We start from the raw sequence: 20165 nt of genomic DNA on the forward strand, positions 1-20165 counted from the left end.
ACTGATCAGAACATTTCACTTTACCCCAATTACATGGGCCTTCATTGGCTGTATGAAGAGCTTAATTTTGCAGGTTCATAAAGAGGATTGTTGGTAAAAAATTATCAAAGGGGTTATATATACCAAGGCTGGAGAAAAACTGCTGTATTATCTATTGTGCTGTTGCAGTTTAACATAATTTAATGTTGTACCTAATATAATCTGCTTTAGCTGGATAATATGATTTTGTTGTGTGATACAATGTGCTATTGCACTCTAATATGTTCTTCCTGGGAGGCACAATGTAGTTTTGTGGTGGGTTATAATATGTTGTTCCTGGTTGATGTAGTTTATCACAGTGTGATATAACCCTGCAATGGTTTTAATGCCATGATACAGTATAATTTGTTGTTGCTTATTGATGTGTTTTGTTATCACAGTGTGATTTTTCACAGCACGATATAGTATTATGTGCCATAGCTTGCTAATATAATTTTACTGGTCATACACCTTGCAGAAATTACTCATGTAAAACAACATATGATTTTGTATATATATTCCTAATGCATGGCAAATGGAAAACAGAAATTGTCTGTCTTTTATATGTCCTTCATTGTCATCTACCATAATTGCAAAGTGCCCATTTGTTTTCTCTCCCACGTATGTGGCTCCTCAACATATGCGATATGGCACACAAGATTTCATATTTAGGTCATGCTGTGACAGTCAAACATCACAATGATAAGGTGTAGCATAACAAAGGTGCTTTCTTTAAAGTTTTCATTCTCCCACTAACCTCACTCTGCAAGTCCATTGTAGCAAATGTGTCATTAGCTTTACACAAGTACTCTTATATAGTCCTTTTTTGTGCACTCCATATGAAGGTGCTTTATCTGCCATATTGCACATTTTAAGCCATGCACCTTTTTCTTTTTTTGACTTATACTTCTACCATGCTTCTGTTGCATTTTTATGTGTTCCACATATTTCAGACCACAACTGGCTTCCACTTGCAAAATCCCGTTACAAATTTTAAATTCAGCACAAAAGTTGTGAGAACTTTGTAAAAGGCAACTGTGTGAAATAATTTTAATAAATTTGGTGGCAGCACTTGAGTTATCTGCGTACTGTTGTTAGTTCCTCCAAATAATCCTGCTCTATTCCTCAGTCCTTATTTGTTAGAAAGTAGAATTTTCTGGTTCAGAGCATTCTTTGTCTGACTCTTCTGAACAGCTGTCACCAGCTTATTCAATGGCAAAGGTAGCTGCCATCATGACCCTTGGTTTATTTTCATTTTCCATAGATTTAGGCTATGTACACATGCTAGATTTTTATAATTGGAAATCATCTTCCACGATTCTTTCCAAGGACTGAAAGATGGATGAACGAATGCTGTACATGCAATGCCGTTTTGTTCTATTGAGAGCGGAGGGGGGAGACGGAGGGAGCGGAACCGGGCTGCTCCTCCCTTCACTTCCATTGTGTTCATTCTTCTTCTGTCGTTCATGAATCTGTCAGGACGGATCCATGAACGCCGTCGGACGGCCTCTCTACACATGTCAGATTCTCGTTCGAGGCGAGCTCTGTCTCTAAAGGCTTAGTTTGTTTAAAAAGTAATCTATAAAAATTTGCAAAGGGGGGAAAGCACTTTTCATCAGTCCCTTGGAAAAGTCAACATTTACCCATAGAAAACCAACATGTACGGAAAGCTAAACGTTAGATTTTTTTTTAGGTTAAGAATCGTTTAGAACGTTAATTAGGTTTATGTCCCCATTGGAGAATGCATAATAATGGAAAACTGACAATTATTGCAAACCTTGGACACATTATATCTCTCCCTCAATCCTAAACAGTTAAGGTTAGCTTTCCATTTCAAATTTCAACAAACATAGTTGAATGAATCTAATGAAATAATGCAAATCTTGAATAAGCTACTCATTGTAGTTGCATCAGTGACTTCAAATTCCAGCAGATTGCCATCAGTGTTTAAAGATTGTAAGATGTATATTAATATTAAAAGTGAGTGGTCAAGGATAGGACATTAGGATGTATACAGCACCAGTTACTATATTCTCTTTAAAACTAAATATCTAAATCAAATACAATGAATTTATTAATTGTTAAATGATTTTATGTTTTACAAACCTATCAACAAATGAAATACATCAGTCCAAAAAAATAAAGATTCTGCAGAAAATAATGATTTCAGTGGTACTGTCAGTTTGCACATTTTAACTTAAATTGTATATGCTGCCAGCACAGTTCATTAGTTCATTACCACCAGGCATTCCTGAAAGAAAAAACTAATTACTAAGTGCAATTTACTGTCTGCAGACAATCAGACATAGTTAAAGGGTGGATGGGGGAGGGAGCATTATTAGGCAAGAGAAATTAGCACTGTAGACACATAGGCTAAGGGCAGGGCCCTAAGGTGGATCTACCCATTTGGGAAGCTTGTGACAAGCAAGAGAGAAGGAGGCAGAACAGTCTCAACAAGAATACCTTCACTGGCACAACTTGATTTTATTACAGTCCTCCAGTGCACAGTATAGGTTAAAAACCCCACATCAGCCATCCCCAGGCCAGCACCATTCAGGGCCACATATAGGAATATTATGCTTTGGCCAAATAATATTTCAAGGTAAGACTGTACAGGGCAAAAAGAACATATGAAAAGTGTCACTTTATATTACTCTACTTTAGGCATATGGTAACAATATACACAATTAAATGTTACTCTGCATTAAATCAGGAACTCCAATCAGTTCCAAAGCTTAATGCAATCTTCTGTCCTCATCAAGGTGGAATCTCTTGGTTATGGAACACAGATACATGGCTTCTTTCTTTAGCCTCCCTTCAGCTCTCTGTATTCATAGCTTTACACTTATCAGAAGTAATAATGGCACGTGTCCTACCTCTGCTTACAGACTTGCAACCTTTGTCTATTGTTAGGGTTTCATTAAATTTGTGCATGATGTCTGCACACAGCTCATCTTTAGCTAAATAGTGGTCTGAACACATTTAAAAAACACTGCACTTTGTACTTTTAAAGTTTTTTTTCCAGATTCATAGCCTTGCAAGTGGTATTCTGCAAACACTCCTTCACTAACTTCCTTTCATTTTTCTTCATCTTATATTCAGTATGCAGTACATAAAAGAGGTGGCAACCAGACATCTTTCCCTTGCCTAACTCAAAACTCTTTAGGTTAAAGAGAAAAAGCCAGAGACTCCATTACTAGAATCTCCATTCAAAGGAAACACATACTTCATAATCTTTTTAATACTACTACTACTCCCTACTGATTTTATTTTTTGCCTTCCCTGTTTAAACAAATAATGCAGCCTTTTAATCAGGTAAACATTTCAAACAATGCCAACTCCCATTTAAAAGGTAAAGTGTAAAGCTATGTACACACGTCCAATGGCTCTCGCTTAATCATCATCCCAGGTTGATATCGTACGAGAATCTGGCGTGTGTACAGCGCCCGCCCTCCATCATCTGAACGACCGTCCTGGCAGATCCATGGACGATGAACAACGAACGATGGACGACGAACGATCGTAATGCAAGGGAAGGGGTAGAGCGCGCAGCAACGTGCCACTCTGTTGTTCTCCCCCTCCCCTCTGCATAGAGCAGAACGGTGCTGTATGTACATCATTCGTTCATGCATCGTGCAGTGCTAAGTCGTGAAAGATCTTTTCCAACGACTATAATTGCATGTGTGTATGCAGCCTTAGCCCAACCCAAATGTTTTATTTCCATTTTTTTAAATTTATTTGAGTATTAGGTAAGGACTCTCAGATTAACAAACTCCCTTGAAATGCAGTTATTGTTTTACTTTAAGATGTTAATATTAATAAATGAAATTATCTTGTACAAAGTCCAAAACCATGCAACTAACTGTCCCCCCAAAGGGTTAAATATAGTTATAGTCAATTAGGTTGAAAAAAGACATAAATCCATTAAGTTCAACCACTAGGGAAATGAAAATATCCCATATATAAAACACTATGGACAGTTAATCCAGATGAATACTAAAAAATCCCTAGTACAATTTGCTCCAATAGGGGAAAAAATTCCTTCCTGAACCTGTGAGGCAATTGTATGTTCCCTGGATCTGGTCTCTATACTTTAAAACTTTATTACCCAATTAAATTATGTGCTTCTACAAAATCATCCGGTCATAGTCATATAGTATAATTATTTAACTTGAGTCATTTGTGGGGGAATCCAAATAGCCTAACCTTTAATATTTCATTGGGTGCTTTGTTGAATAGGAATCTGAACTCTGAACTGGAAGTTGTACCAAAAAGAGTCAGACATAGGGCAAAGGACTGATTAATTGTAATGCCTATAATCTCTTTGCAGCTATTTTCCCCCAATACTGACCCATCATGCCTTGTTTATTCTTCTATATCTGTATAGATCATATAGGTATATATAGGTCGTTTTGGTGGATAATTTCATACACTGTACATAATTCCACATCTATTCTTCACATCTGAGCTGACCTTATGATATAGCATATTTCTTTATATATATATATATATATATATATTCTGATAACTGAAAGCACAAAAATACCATCATCACATTTCACTTCAAACCTACTAAAACTAAAACAGGATGAAGCAGTCCCATAGAGCTCATGCTGCACATATACAGCTATGAGGCCATATTTACCGCTAAGGCACACTCATACTAGGAAGTGCAGTGCTGTCTTTCTGGAGGAATTTCAGAATAATTATATATTTTTTGGGGAATTGTTAGCATTTCTAATTGTTCTCTAAAACTTAGAGAATCAGTACTGATCTGCCTTACCAAGTGTTGCCTGGGTTCCGCATGTATTTTGCAAGGCATGGGAACAATTTAGACTAGCTTTACATACACTCGGGGCCAATCCACACCTTGGCATTCTGGTTTGTTGCATTAATGCACATTTTTGCTTAGACAGAAAATTAAAATGCTTGGACTTGCTAATGCATATAAACATCCAAAATATCAGGCATGCACTCTTTTATTTCTTTGCAACGCAGTGTAATATTGCATAGTGATGGATTATCATTTATTGCAATGGGCTGCAATGATTTGTGCATTAACCTTAGTGGAGTGGGGTACAAATAATATTAATAATGGCACTACAACATGCCACAGCATGTGACATTCATTACAACTAAGGGCCCACTCACACTGTTATAGTGTTGTACTGTCTTCTTTTACAGCCACACTCATGTTGTTTTTTGATTCAAAGAATAGTGCATGTTCATTTTCTTGGACATATTGGTGAATGCTAACCCATTAACTTAAACACACCAGGACACCAAGTTCTGAACGGACTCTTCCGATAAATTCATATCTTTTCATTTTTGGGTGATGTGTTTCTTTCTAAAATCTTTAAACATCAAAATGTGTTATAACGCAAATGCATTGCAACATTCAACAATGGACAGCACAAATTGACAGTGCGTTCATGTTCATATTAAAAGTTTTATATGATTAATGTTGACCCGTGTAACATATCCGAAGCATTATTTTTTTACTTGAAAAGAAAACCTACTCTTTCCTTTTTTGTACTGGTCCTTTCAACATAATTTTTACCTTGCATAAAAAGGTGAACAACCCTTTTATGTAAGGTAAAAATTAATCTATTCTTTTTCTAATTATTTTTAACCTTTATTTTTTTAAACAACAAGGGTGAAGCCATTCCTCTTCGGTCTTTATCACTGCACCAATAAAGACAGAATGGGAGCACAGAGCCAACGTCATCCATCACAGGAGGCTTCTGGCTTTTTATCCCTGTAATGGGAATCATAGGCAATCATACGAGATTGGCAGTCTTTTTCCCCATTTACAGCAGGCTAAGTCCACTCGATCTCACACCTGCACAGTACGAGATCAGATGACGTAGCCAGAAGAAGAAAGAAGACAGCGGAAGATGCTGCCGCCCGTGGGACCCAAACGAGAACAGCGCTGGAAAAATCAGGGGCTTTGCGGAAGGAGTGTGAGTTTTTTGTTTTTGTTTCCACTTTAAATTGAGCTTTGCCTTTGTTACCAGTTTTTTTTTTTTTGGTTTTTGTTTTTTTTTTTTTACATATGAACAATATTTCTTTAAATTCCCCTACCCATACCACAAAGAAAAGGATTTTGAAGCTGAAAGACTTAGCAGATAAGCTGAGCCGCAGACGGAAATGTTATATTCATACATCAACACAGATCTCCCATCACTGAACAAATCAAGCAGCAGCACTTTGGTATAGGTGTGGGATAAGTCTGCTTATGTCACATGTGGTCAGGTATTAAGTCCTTGTTGCCAAGAAGAAGGTAAACAAAATGACAGCAGCATTTTAGGGGGAAGTATAATAAACAGCATGTAGGACAGCCTAACCTAGAAGGTAAGTTTAGGCATGAGAAGAAAAAAGAGGAGTGTATATAAAGAGTATAGGAATTTATCTATTACTTTATTGTCAGACTGCAGTTCTGCTTCGAAAAAAGGCCATTTAGTCATGGCAATCTGTATGTTTGGAACATATTTATCTACAGGTAGTGCCTGGGTTACATAACAGATAGGGACTGTAGGTTTGTTCTTAAGTTGAATTTGTATGTAAGTCAGAACAGGTACATTATTTTAATAAATGCAATTAGGACAGATGTTTGTCTCAACTTATTAGGTAGTGAGCTGTCAGTTACTGTATAAAATCCTCACTGTGAGCTAATCACAAACAAAGCAAAAACTAAAACTTAGCCTAGCCTTTCATTAACTTCCGGAGCAAGCTGTGCTTTAGTATGCAAAACGAAATATCTGCAGGGTTAGTTGGGTCATTAAAGAGTTACAAGATGTTACAGATCAGCTCCACTCTTAAGATCACCCACAACATCAGCTGTGTTTAGCAAAAGATTTCTTATGCAAGTCATGCAAACGGCCCCCTCCCCCATATCAAGCCTCCGCCCTGCACACGAGCGAGCAGGGAAGCCCTGTTTTTATCTAGGCGGTGTCCGTATGTCGGATGTCCTTAATTCACTGACTACCTGTATACCCTTTCTGAATTTATATGTGTTCCCTATAAGGTTTGTTGGAACTCTCATGAACTACCTAATGCTATACTGGTTTATAAAGTTTGGATTACATAATATAAAGGAATTTATTGCAGAGCTTTCAACAAGATTTCGGTCATCTTTCACTATTTTTTGGCATCATTGATATCATATCTGGATGAAAAGGTAGGCAGTGGAGACAGCCAGCTTGGGAGCTTCAGCGGAAAGGGGGTGCAAAAAGGTCAGGACCTGCAACCTATGTATCTGAAGGTGCACACTTTGACCTTGGGTGCTAAACTACCTTGTCCTGGCACTGGATATCTTAATGATGCTTATAAATGGGTGTAAAATGTGATTTATTGAAAAGTACATCAAGGTCTTTACCCAGTAACCACAGAGTTTAACTTACATTGTACAGAAGATATGTAAAGGATTAGGATGGGATTACATGCAAAAGGAAAACATTCAATAACACATAAAGAGAATAAAAGTCACTATGAATTCATGAAAAAAACAGATGTTGTCTAACAATTGGGGATTTTTTTGAGGATATAAGCAAAGACTTGGACAATGAGGTAGCCATGGCTGTAGTGTATTTGGATGTTGTTAAGCACCTGACACAGTCACAAATGGAAAGCTCTGTAGTTTGGTGTTAGACCATCTACTGCTGGTTACATTTAGGAGTCACGTCAGGCTATGACAATAGTAAGTATGCAATAAAAAGAAAGGATTGTGTTTCAGCACACAGTTTTCTTAAAATTCAAACCATTATTGCAAAATTTTATAGGTATGCAAAATCTTACAACTGTAACACTTTGTTTCCCTCCCACACTTAAGTAGAGGTTTATCAAGACTATGGAATAAAGTGTGAAACACTGTAAACCCCACATACCTCTTACTTCATATACAGTGAGTATACAGCCTTGTTAGACAGCTACAGTTGTAATATTTTATGACGAGACTTAATGTGGACTCATTAAACATTTTCTTTCATTTTCTAAGGCAATATAATTTGTAATATAATTGTGCATAGAGTTACAAAATGACCCTCAATGTAAACATTAAAAAACAACTATGCAAGAATCTGACAATATACAGACACTAATTGATCTTAGCATTTACTGACAATTGGGATGTCAAAATATTAGGTTTAAGAACTGTCAGGTGACTCCTATAATTATACACACATTATTTCCCTAGTGGTTGAAATTGGTGGTCTTTTTTCAACCTAACCAACTATGTAACTCAGGGGTCGGCAAAGTTTTATGGCTACTAGGTCATTTATGGGGTGGGCGGCAGCACACTAGGCCGGACCCACCCTAATGGCTCCGCACACCACCGGGGAATACCCCCTGAAGTGAAATACCTCTCCTCCGTATGCATTGCGGAGGAGAGGGATTTACCTTCAGGGAGCTTTCCCTATTTACTGCGCAGGCGGAAGTATCAACACCTGCCGCTGTAAAAAGGGGAGCAACTGCAAGGGGGCGGCACCGGAGCTCCAGCGGCTCTGGTAGTTCCAGAGGTGGCCGATCTGCCTGCAACCGGCGGCCCTGGAGCCATGGGTTGCCGGCCAGCAAAAGTGTATCCAACTCTTTTATGAAGCCATTGGAATTAGTGTTGTATGGGTACCTTAAGCATAGTTACATAGAAAAAAAAAAAAACATAAATCCATTAAGTTCAACTACAAAGCATAATAAAATAAACATAGGATGACCATGATGTTCACTACTAGACAAAAGCTTATGTTTCGACTGGAAATTGAAACTGTCCACAGTATAATTATCATTGTTCACAAACAATGCTTAATATCTTCAGTTATAAATTACCTGATTAATCATTTTCCTATGGAACTTTATCGGTCAGTTAAAAATATACAATATATAGTTTTTAAATACCAGATATACATAAAGGCTTAAAGGTAATTTTTCAATTGATGTAAGATTTTTGTATTGTATTGTACTCATTGTATTGTATTGTATCATTACAAAAGGTAAGGTAAGAGTTGCATGAGCTGTGTCAATAGGCTTTTGTTTGATTCAAGTGGCTTTTATATGGCTCAGACATCATGGAATTTGTTGTGACATATGGCTTTCACAAGGAAAGATGCATGGTAAAATAGATTACAAAGGCCCAAGCGGAATGTAGCAACTGAACTAATATTCCCAGAAAATCTCTAATAAGCTTAAAAGTATTTACAAAACCTAAGGCCTCTTTCAGACTTGCAGTTAAGTACAGAGTTGTATCTCATGCTCAACTGCACTCCCAACCTCTCCCATTTAACTACTATTTACTAATTTGTACAAGAGTTTGGGCATTGTTGCTTTTGTTTTGCTTTGTATTTCCAGCACAGTAAAATGTGTCTTCTAGCTGTGTGGTTGCTTTTTCTTCCTTTAGGGGAAGGACCACAATTCCACCACAAATTCATGGACAGTGCATGCATACATGCTGACCCCTGGTGCAGTTTGCCACTCCTGGAGGCATAGCAGCAGTTTGCTTTGGACCCAGAAACAGCTAACCATGCGTTATTTGACCACAGTTATGAAAGGGGACAAATTTGCATCATCTGAGATAAACTTTTGCAACAGTCTTGGTTGAGAATCTTGTGTCTGTACATCTGCCTCTTGACTTCCAGATCCCAGAATGATTGAAAACTACTGACCGCTACTGTTTCCTATGGAAGAGGATATATCAGGATTCTATTTGCTCACCTTTCCCTCTCTTGTGCTTTTAATGAACAGCTCTATCTGTATTGTCACTAGAAACACTCATTACTGACGGTTTCCAGTGACAGTGATTTATTGTTTGTAGCTTTACATTCTAATAAGACTGTAACTTACAACATATGTGAATGCAGTAGATTTTATAAATCTGCTCTCACTGATACAGTATGTTGGCGTAAGAAAGAGTGAAATTTATTAGGAACAAATTATCACTTAGATTGTAAAACCTTTCAGGATAGGATTATCTCCTCTTTTTGTGTCATTGTTCATATCTGTCTGTCATTTGCAACCCTTATTTTAATGTACAGCGCTGTGTAAAATGTTGGCGCTATATAAAGTTTACAGTTTAATGATAATGATGACTTAAACCTAATTTTAAAAATGTTTACCTTAATTGGGATACAAAGTACTGACTGGCCCTGTCTGCTTGATAAAGGTTTTCTGTATACATATGTCCAAATAATATATATTGATATAGCCCAGGGAGGGGCGTGGGAGTTAAAGAGGGAATAAAATCTAAAGAGAAATCTGTTTTTGGTTTATAATGCATACCAGTTTGACATTAGACATAGCTGCAGTTCATCTGAAATGTTTTCTGCTAGTATTCACTTTAGTATCAAGCAGTCTTTGCAGACAGACAAGGGCAGAGTAGTAATTTGTCAATGGGTGAAGGCAAAGGTATAAAAGATAAGAATCATTTCAAAATTAAAAAAAGTGAAAATGATCTTTAAAAATGTGGCATTTATACCTGAAACCTTGCTCAAAGATGAAATGACACTTTCAGATGTCATATTAGGCCATGCAAACAGAAAAAAAGTCTTTGAATATCAACTCATAGGCATATTTGTTCTGATGGACTTGATAAAAAAACGTAAATCTGTGCTATAAATATATTTTCTGACATTTCTCCTATTTTGTTTTCTGACATGTAATTCTGTTTTAGAGAAGAGGAAGTTGTCAGTACAGCTGTACCAGCTACCCTGCGAGAGGTGAGCATGATAATAAATGTTTTGTGTCAGTACACCCGTCTATTAGTTACCGTTATGGTTGTTTTGAAGCACATTTCCACAATTAGCCAATGGCAAAACTCCCTTTATACATATTATACATATGTTAAAATAAAATGGCTTCAGAAATGCAACGTCCAGGTATCCTTCATTTTTGCTCTGTCCTTGGCAGTAGATGGTGCTGAATTCTGCACTTACTATGGAGTGTCACTTACATAGTTTTGTCATCATAATTCTCTCCAGTATTCTTGTGTGATTCCAATGTGATGACCCCAGGCATTACAATGTGTTGGGACATATGTAAATGTACATTGGGCAAGGCAACCATTTAATTGAAATAGACTTGCCAATGCACCAAAACAAACCAAAAAAGTGTATATAGTATTTTTTAGCAAAGAAGCACGCTGAGGTACAATTCAGAATTAATATAAAAATAGGATGAAATTCTGCATTTCACTGTGTATAATATGTAAAAAAACAAAAAAATGTAATTTAATGCAGCTTATCTGTCCTTAAGTGTTCTGGCTACATTAGTTTTTTTTTCAGTCTAAGAATATTTTTAGCAACATTTTTAAAACCACTGACAGGCACAGCGAACAACAATAATTATCTTGTTACGATGACATCTGTCAAGGCAGAGGATATATTAGGCAGCAAGAGAACAGTTATTATATTAAGTTACTGAATGCATGAAAAAGTTGCAAGCATAAGGATCTAAGGAACTTTGTTGAAAACTAAATGATTATGGTTGGATGACTGGTGTCACAACATCTCGGAAATGCCAGTTACAGTGTGGTGTTTCTAGTAGAGGATGGGTAATACCTACCAATAGTGGTCCAATGGAGCACAACAAGTGAAGTGGCCCCACAGTAATGACTAACAAGGGTTCATTGTTGTGTATGAGAGAAGGGAGGTTAGTCTGTATGGTATGATACCACAAAAGTACTACTGTAGCACTAAATAATGAAAGACATAGTACTGGCATTACTTGAATACATTGAAGGCATTAATAAAAGGTGTCAGAACACACAATGCTCAATGAGAAGATACATATCCACAAACAAGTCTTGCTGGAGTGATCATGCTTACCCAAGCAAACCATTGAAAGCAGATACAAATGGGCAAGTGAGCATCTGAACTGAACTATGGTGCAATGGAAAAACATGGCCTGTTCTGATGAATTGCATTTTCTTTTTATGTGGAAGGACAGGTGTGTTTGCATTGTTTTCCTGAGAAAGAGATTCACTATAGGATGAGCAAGGCTGGCAAGGGCAGTGTGACTTTTACTGTGAGATTATGCCACATGCAGACTTTTATTATGAGGATATACCAGATGTCATTTCTGACCCAGAAATTGATCGACTTTTAAGAGACATCTTGGTGTCAAACACTACAGGACACCTTCAGAGGTCTTGTCAAGTCCATTATTATTAATATTGTTATTATTATTATTAGTAGTAACAGCTAAGGTTATAATAATTTGATAATAAGGAAAGTATATAAACTGTCATTCTTATTATGAGAAGTCATAAACATGGCAGAAAAGCTAATGATAAATATGTACATTTGCCAGTGTCTGTGTTTTTTATTTTTTCTGGACCACAAACTCATCTTTACAGACAATGCATTTTATATAACAGTATTTTCCCTTTTTTCTCAACATTTTTTAAGCTAATTAGAAACTTGCTGTCAGCTACTATGAATGGTTTGTTACATTGCCTGAAAGCAGCTGACAATCAGGAGGAATGCAATGTGCACATAAGCTGACATTACACAGGTTTACTGGAGATTTATATCCTGACAAAAGTTTGTCCTTAAATACGCCTTTTCCATACAAGAGCTAACATTGTGCACTGGTGTTATATTAGAGTTTGTTCATCTTTGATTACATTTTGGAATTGCATTCTGAAAATCTGGAGTTATCAGCTGACATATATTCATTTTATATATTTATACATTTTTTGTGTCGGAATATTTTGTCTGTACTCAGAAATTTGTATCTTCTGTCCTCTCTAGTAATGTCCCTCACGTCCGTTCTCTAATCGGATTTGAACCAGATCCATGCTAATCCCTCCATATGAGCAAAGGACAAGTGCTTTCTATTTATAGATGATTAGGAAGCTATATATATGGCTGTTGTAAAAACTGCGTTGTACTTGTCTTCTCTGCAGGTGTAAGAAGGGCCAACCCATGCAGAGATTTCTCAGGACAAGATGCCACTGAAAGAGCGGCTCTAACTATTCAGACTCACTATCGTAAATACCAGCAACATAAACATCACCAGGGATAATTTCCATACCATGCAAGACCTGAAACATCTCTACCACTTGGATACTATAACTGCGGATTACCTCCTTCTATGAAGACAAATGAAGCCTGATTTCTCATTCCGAGAGATCAAGGACTTCTACCTCATAGGCCTAATATAACACACAAAACGCACTGCAGACAACACATCAGGGAAGAGCAGACAGTGTTCTAGATTACCGGACCACATCAGGGGGAAAGGTTTAAAATATGAAAGTTGTGTTTTACAAGGCTAAATCTTGATTTACCAGTAATAAAATACATTGAGACATATAGAGATTGTCATGGGTGTCTTTAAATGTTTACATATTATACCTAATATAATCATATTTTGCATAAACACACAAGTTTTTGTCTGTGTTTACTGTGTAACAAAGTATGCGGTGTGAAATTACAGATGGCCAGGCTTTAATTAATTCATTCCAATAAGCTTTCACGTATCCTTCAAATATTCCTCTACTGTGTACACGTAACTTAAGCAGATGTTTCTCTACTGCAGGGGTCTGCATACTCTGGCCTCTAGGCCAAGAATGGCCTAGACGGTGGTTTGTTCTGGCCTAACGGCCCCTGGCCGATCCAGCCTAATGCCAGCCGGCAACCCGCGGCTCCGGAGCCACGAGTAGCTGGCGGATTGGCCAGGGGGCGTTAGGAGCTGCTGGAGCTACGGTGCCACCTCCTTGCTGTTGCTCCCCTATTTACCGCGGCCGGCGTTGATACTTCCACCGCTGCGGTAAATAGGAAAAGCTCCTTGAAGGGAAATCCCTCTCCTCCGCAATGCATACCGAGGAGAGAGATTTCACTTCAGGGGGCGGTCCCTGGTGGTGGGCTGACCCCTTACTCCCTGAAATGGCCTATTAGCCATGAAAGTTTGCTGACCCCTGCTCTATTGTAAGTATTTCTGTCCATATTCATACTTACTTTCTGATAGGCGTCTGCAAAAAGGAAAGTCACCCATGGCATCAGATTTAGTTCACTACAAAGTGCAAAAAGGCATCTGGGTTGATTTACTAAACGAGTTTAGGCTGCTCACTCTGCAAGGGATAATACACGTAGCAAGGAATACCGCAGCAAGGAACACAGCAAATTTTACAGAGGTACAGCTTAAAAACATGAGGCCACATGTTAAGGAATTGTCTAATCAATGCCAAAACCGGAAACCAAAATTCTGACTGCACAGAAGAATTAAAAAAAAGTAATCGTGGAAAGGGTAAAATCATAAAAGCCAGTTTTGTAAAAAGGTTTAAAAATCTCACATCTGTAATTGAAGCCAAAGGTGTTTTTTCTAAAAATTGTGGGTATTTAGTATTTCTGAATACATACATATTTTAGATGTTTTCTGATCCACAGATATGCTCTGTGCAGCATTCAGTGCAATGTCATCTGCACTGTCCCACTATTTCACTATGGCTTTTTCTATCTCTCTTTGACCACTACTATAGGGAAGTCTAAAAGATTGTGTAGTATTATACCAATCCAAAAATATCCAGGCAGCAAGCACTTCATTCCTCTGCATGGCTGTTGTTATGGGTATCACCGGATCACCTGAGGCACAAAATGTCTTCTGGTCTCCCCACAAGGAATGATGGGTCACCGGACTACTTTGCTGCAAGAAGGTTGCCAGGTTATAGCCTCCAGTCTTTTCTTACAAGGGGTGACAAGGATCAGATGGCCTCAGTATAAGAATTGCAACAGGCAGGAACACAGAGAGCCAAAGCAGAGTGCTAGAGCAGACTGAGGTCAGGGTAGGAGGCAATCAAGGCAAGGTTGTGTAACAGACTGAGGTCAGGGCAGGCGGTAATCACAGGCAAAGTCGAGGTTAAAGTCAAGCCGAGGTCAAAATCCAGAATAACAGAATCAAGAGCAGCATGAGGATCCAGCAACCCAAGCCCAGGACTAGATTGGTATGCAGAGATGGGAAGAGTCCTAATAACTAAAGAGAGGATCAGGATACTGCAAACAGAGGAGCTGGCTGGGCCTATTCTTTTACCTTTGATCATTTCCCACACTTCCATCTGTGTCCACTTTCTCTTTAGTTATGATGATTCACCTTTACTTCCAACAATTTTCTCACTTTCATTTTTCTATTATCCTACCCTTTCACCCATACCCTCTCTCATACTGGCATTATTTCTTCACTTTTATCCATGCTTACTCTTCATTTACTTTTTGCTTTTTCCTACCATAAATGATGTGACTTTGGCAGTTTTTTAATCGTGTGTGTGTGTGTGTATATACAGTATATATATATATATATATATATATATATATATATATATATATAAAAAAAAAATAACTTTGGCAGTTTTTTAATCGTGTGTGTGTGTGTATATATATATAAAAAAAAAATATATATATATATATATATATATATATATATACACATCAAAACCAGTCACTTGTTTGTAAAAATAACTTCCCCTGTCATGTAGCTACCGGTATGTAACTTTAAACTTAATCAAACCTGCATCTAAAAGTCAGAACAAGGCAGCTTTTGTCAGAGCCAAGTCTGGTGATTAGCAACTTTGTCATACTTGTCTAGGGATGGATATAGATTTTTTAGTGTCTATGGGCTCCTGAGTTATTACAGCCTAAACCCCATCCATCAGCTCAGTCTGCACCATTCAGCTGGTCATGCTGTAACTATTGATTTAAAATATACTTTCACAAAACTATCTTTGTCTACCAATCAATAATTATTTTTATCATAACATCCCATCTTTGTCCATTTAAACATGACCATATTGTTTTTCTGTGTTGCGTTAAAATTAAGCATAGGAAATACCATGCAATCTGAAGTCTCCCTCTGCAACCACATTTTTTTTTCCAAAGTGATATATCTACATTTCACACAATAATAATAATAAAATTACTTCCCTATACTCCTACCTCCCTCTTTTTATCTCTTAGTAGTAGAACCAGGTCAGATTCTGTGATAACATTTAGCATTACATGCCATAATATGCACCATACATTCTATATACATAAATGCAAACTTATCTACTTGTTTGCCATGGGTCTTACTTCTCCAGTTCCTCCTGTATTGTCTAAATATGAACCCCTTCTGTCCATTATGTGTTATGTTAACACACCAGATATAGTGTAAACCAGTCAGTGTGTTAAATTATGCGGGATTATATTAGCCTATTCTGTCCAACAGTCATTCTGATTTGCTAAAGTTGTCATATTATTTAGAGACCTGGAATGGTGAACAACACACATCCTATTACTAGAATGCTAATGCTTTGCATGGCTATCAGCTACATTTTTTTAAACAGGTTTTAAAGCAGAAAGTAGAATTTTTTTTTTTACTGACGCACTGATAAAAGGCAGGAAATTGGAAAAAGAAAGCAAGTAGGATGGCCCTGAAGCAAGTACCCTTTAGGTAAAATGCCCTTAGACCTCAGGCTACATCTACTAAATATATCAGATATCCTGCATTTTTCTTGAGTAATGAAACAGAATTGTTTGGTGACCAATAAACATATTTTTCCTTTAGACACTTTTTGAAACTTAATCCATGTTCTATGGATGAGTAGGCAGAAAAAGAGGGGTTTTGTGGGAGACAAGTGTGACAGAACTTGTTAATTAATTAGACATAAGTAACAATAAATTCACCATATTTTCCGTCATATGGACTAAAGGAAATGCGTCCGTTGGTCCAAACAATAAACAGTCTTGACTCCCGACATGTTTCACTTGTTTTTGGCTTCTTCAGGGGAGCTTCAGGGATAGAGACTCACAGTAGTATTATTCCATATTAAGAAAGTCTAAAGGAATTCTTCAAGTTAGATATCCAGGTTATGGTGGGTTTAAAATGGAGACTGTCCAGCTTTGGGTGTTGATGACCAAAGTGTAACAGGGGTTGAGAATCCTTGGTTCCCTATATGTTGGAACAGTTGCTAAACTGTATTAGCTGCTTTATACTTTTTAAGTTATCTGCATCTAATAAAATTTCACTGCTAAGATCTAATGAAATATATTCCTGATTTTTACAGTTGAAAGGGTATTTTACTTGTCAGGTCTTGTTTATTACATAAGAGATTGTCTCCTGCATAAAAAGCTACACAAATCATGCTCACACCATGTGTTCAGTATAACTGGCTTACTGTAAGCCATATAAAGCTGGGATTCACTGCTCTTTTTTACCTCTTTGAAGTAAACCTTTCATCAAAGAGACATAGGCCCTGATTTATTAAAGTTCTCCAAGGCTGGAGAGAATACACTTTCATCAGTGATGCTGGGTGATACAGCAAACCTGGAATGGATCTGGTCCGGGATTGAAAACATTTGCTAACAAATAGCTGGACTTTAAGAAATCCATTACAGGTTTGCTGGTTTACCCAGCTTCACTGATGAAAGTGTATTCTCTCCAGCCTTGGAGAACTTTATTAAATCAGGGCCCTGGAAAGAAGGTGCTTTGTTTCTCTAAGAATCTTTTTTAATCAATGAAAGCTATGGTCTGTTAAAGAAGACCTGAACTAAAGGTGAGCTCTCGACACATAGAACAATAGATTTGTCACCAGATTTGCATGTAGGTTAATTTATGTCCATATTTTGCTCCACACTGTGTTTCTGCATGGAGGCAGCCATCCTGGTAGAACTTCATGGCATTATTTCCTTATATCAGAGACTCCGACCTGATGTTTGGTTGATAATCAAGATATAGATGTGTAAGAAGTTACCCAAAATAACTGGACCGGAAGCAAAAAGAGGCATGCACTGTAAGTTTAAGGTACAACTCTTTTCTCTAGCAAAGAGCACAGAGAACAAAACAATAATGACATCTCCATAGCTCACATCACATACTGTATGATGAGACCGCTAGTCAGAGGCATCAGTGCATTAGATGATTTCATACTGCAAAAACACAGATATGAGAGTCTAGGTATAGAAATTGCTCTGCTATTACTCTATTCAGAAAAAAGATAGCCAGGATACTGCACAGGCTCAGTTTGAATTTCTAGGTTTAACAAATTTTCACTTTTCACTTTCGCTAAAAAAGTGTAAAAATAAGTAACAATTTTAAAACATTTAAACCTATGATTTGTATGTTCCCCAAAATAGCAAAAAAGAATATTTTTTTCAATGTATGAATAGTTTTCATCAGTTTCAAATTTCATGGATTTGGGTCAGACATTTGCGAATTTAGCCAAGCTTGCACAGGCACTAGGATTCATGTGATTGTTTTATTTAACCCAGTATCTCCGTCCCGTAAGTATATGGTGACTCTGGGTAATGTCCGGGTCATGGCTTTATCCTTCACCAGAGAAGTACAGATAATGGTATTATTAGGGAATTCTAAACTATATTCTATTAAACACATTGAGCTGCAAAGCAAGCTGTTGCTTGGTGCAGTCTGTTTAGCTTACCCATGGTACTATTTGGGCCTATTAACATTTAATGTCCAGGCAGGACACCGGAGGACGCCGATGGGACCAGGTAGGTGTTTTTTTACATTTTTTTAGGTACCCTGAGTATGGCTCGGGGTTACCGCTTTCAGCATGTTTTTTTTTACCCCGAGCCACACTCGGGGTTACCGCTCAGGGGGTAAAATGTCTCTATTCAGGGGAGAATAGATTCAGTTCAGCTATTCTCTCCTCATAGCTGAGCTCCTCTATTCCTTTTAATAGTTTAGTTGCCTTTCTCTGCACTCTCTCCAATTCCACAATGTCCTTTTTGTGAACTGGTGCCTAAAACTGGACTGCATATTCCAGATGTGGTCTGACCAATGCTTTGTACAGGGGCAGGATTATGTCTTCATCTCTGTAGTCAATTCCTCTTTTATTACAAGAAAGTACTTTACTAGATTTAGATATTGCAGCTTGGCATTGTATGCTGTTATTAAGTCTATGATCTACCAGAACCCCCAGATCCTTTTCCATTTCTGACTCCCCAAAATGTATTCCCCCTAGACAGTATGTAGCATAGACGTTGTTGGCCCCCAAGTGCATAACTTTACATTTATCAATATTAAATGTCATTTGCCAATTGTCAATTTTGCCACTTGGCTGCCCAATCAAACAGTACATCCAGGTCTGTAGATTATAGACATCCTGTATGGACCCAATTCCATTACATCTATACTCTATATCATTTATAAAGATGTTAAACAGTAAAGGTCCCAACACTGAACCCCGGGGTACACCACTAATAACCTTGGACCATTCAGAGTATGAATCATTAATTACAACTCTCTGGATGTGGTCTTTAGGCCAGTTCTCTATCCATTTACAAATAGACTTTTCTAAATCTATTGACCCTAACCTACATATTACCCATCTGTGGGGTACAGTGTCAAATACTTTAGCAAAGTCCAAGTACACTATATCAACTGCTATTCCACTGTCCTATCTGTTTACTTACTTCCTCATGAAAAGCAAGTAGATTTGTTTGACAACTTTGGTCTTTCTTGAATCCATAATAGTATAAAATATGTAGACTTATGTATATATGTAGACCCTGGTATTACCCCAGTGATGTGGACCATGAAGGTTCATGACATATGCAAGAACATTATCTCACAACTGGTTTTTTTTTACCACTGCTATTACTTTATACTGACTAAATAAAACATGCAATAAACTTGAAATTAGATGAAGGTTTTGTGCAATAAATCTCCTTAGATGGTCATGCAAGGTTCTATGAAATCTTAGAGTTCCTCAAGAGGGCGATTGGGGTTCATTCAGCAATGTGCAATTTCTGCTCTTTTAAATAACCACTAACCCCTATCATTTTAGCAATTTGTACGTGAAACAATCTTCCTATTGATCCCCAATTTAGGAAACATTCTTCTCAATGACCACCAATCAAAGAAACATTCTTTCCATCAACCACCAATGTACGAGACATCATTATTATGGATAGTAAAGTACCGTATTTTTCGGCGTATAAGACGCTCCGGCATATAAGACGCACCCAATTTTAAAGGAGGAAAATCTAGAAAAAAAAGATTCTGAAAGATTATTCCCTTTCTGATCACCCTGTGCAAATTTTAAATTCCCCTTCTGATCACCCTGTGCCAATTTATCCCCTTCCGATCACCCTGTGCCAATTTATCCCCTTCTGATCACCCTGTGCCAATTTATCCCCTTCTGATCACTCTGTGCCAATTTATCCCCT

This window comes from Pyxicephalus adspersus, chromosome 11, assembly GCF_032062135.1.
Source record: "Pyxicephalus adspersus chromosome 11, UCB_Pads_2.0, whole genome shotgun sequence".
Classification (NCBI taxonomy): Eukaryota; Metazoa; Chordata; class Amphibia; order Anura; family Pyxicephalidae; genus Pyxicephalus; species Pyxicephalus adspersus.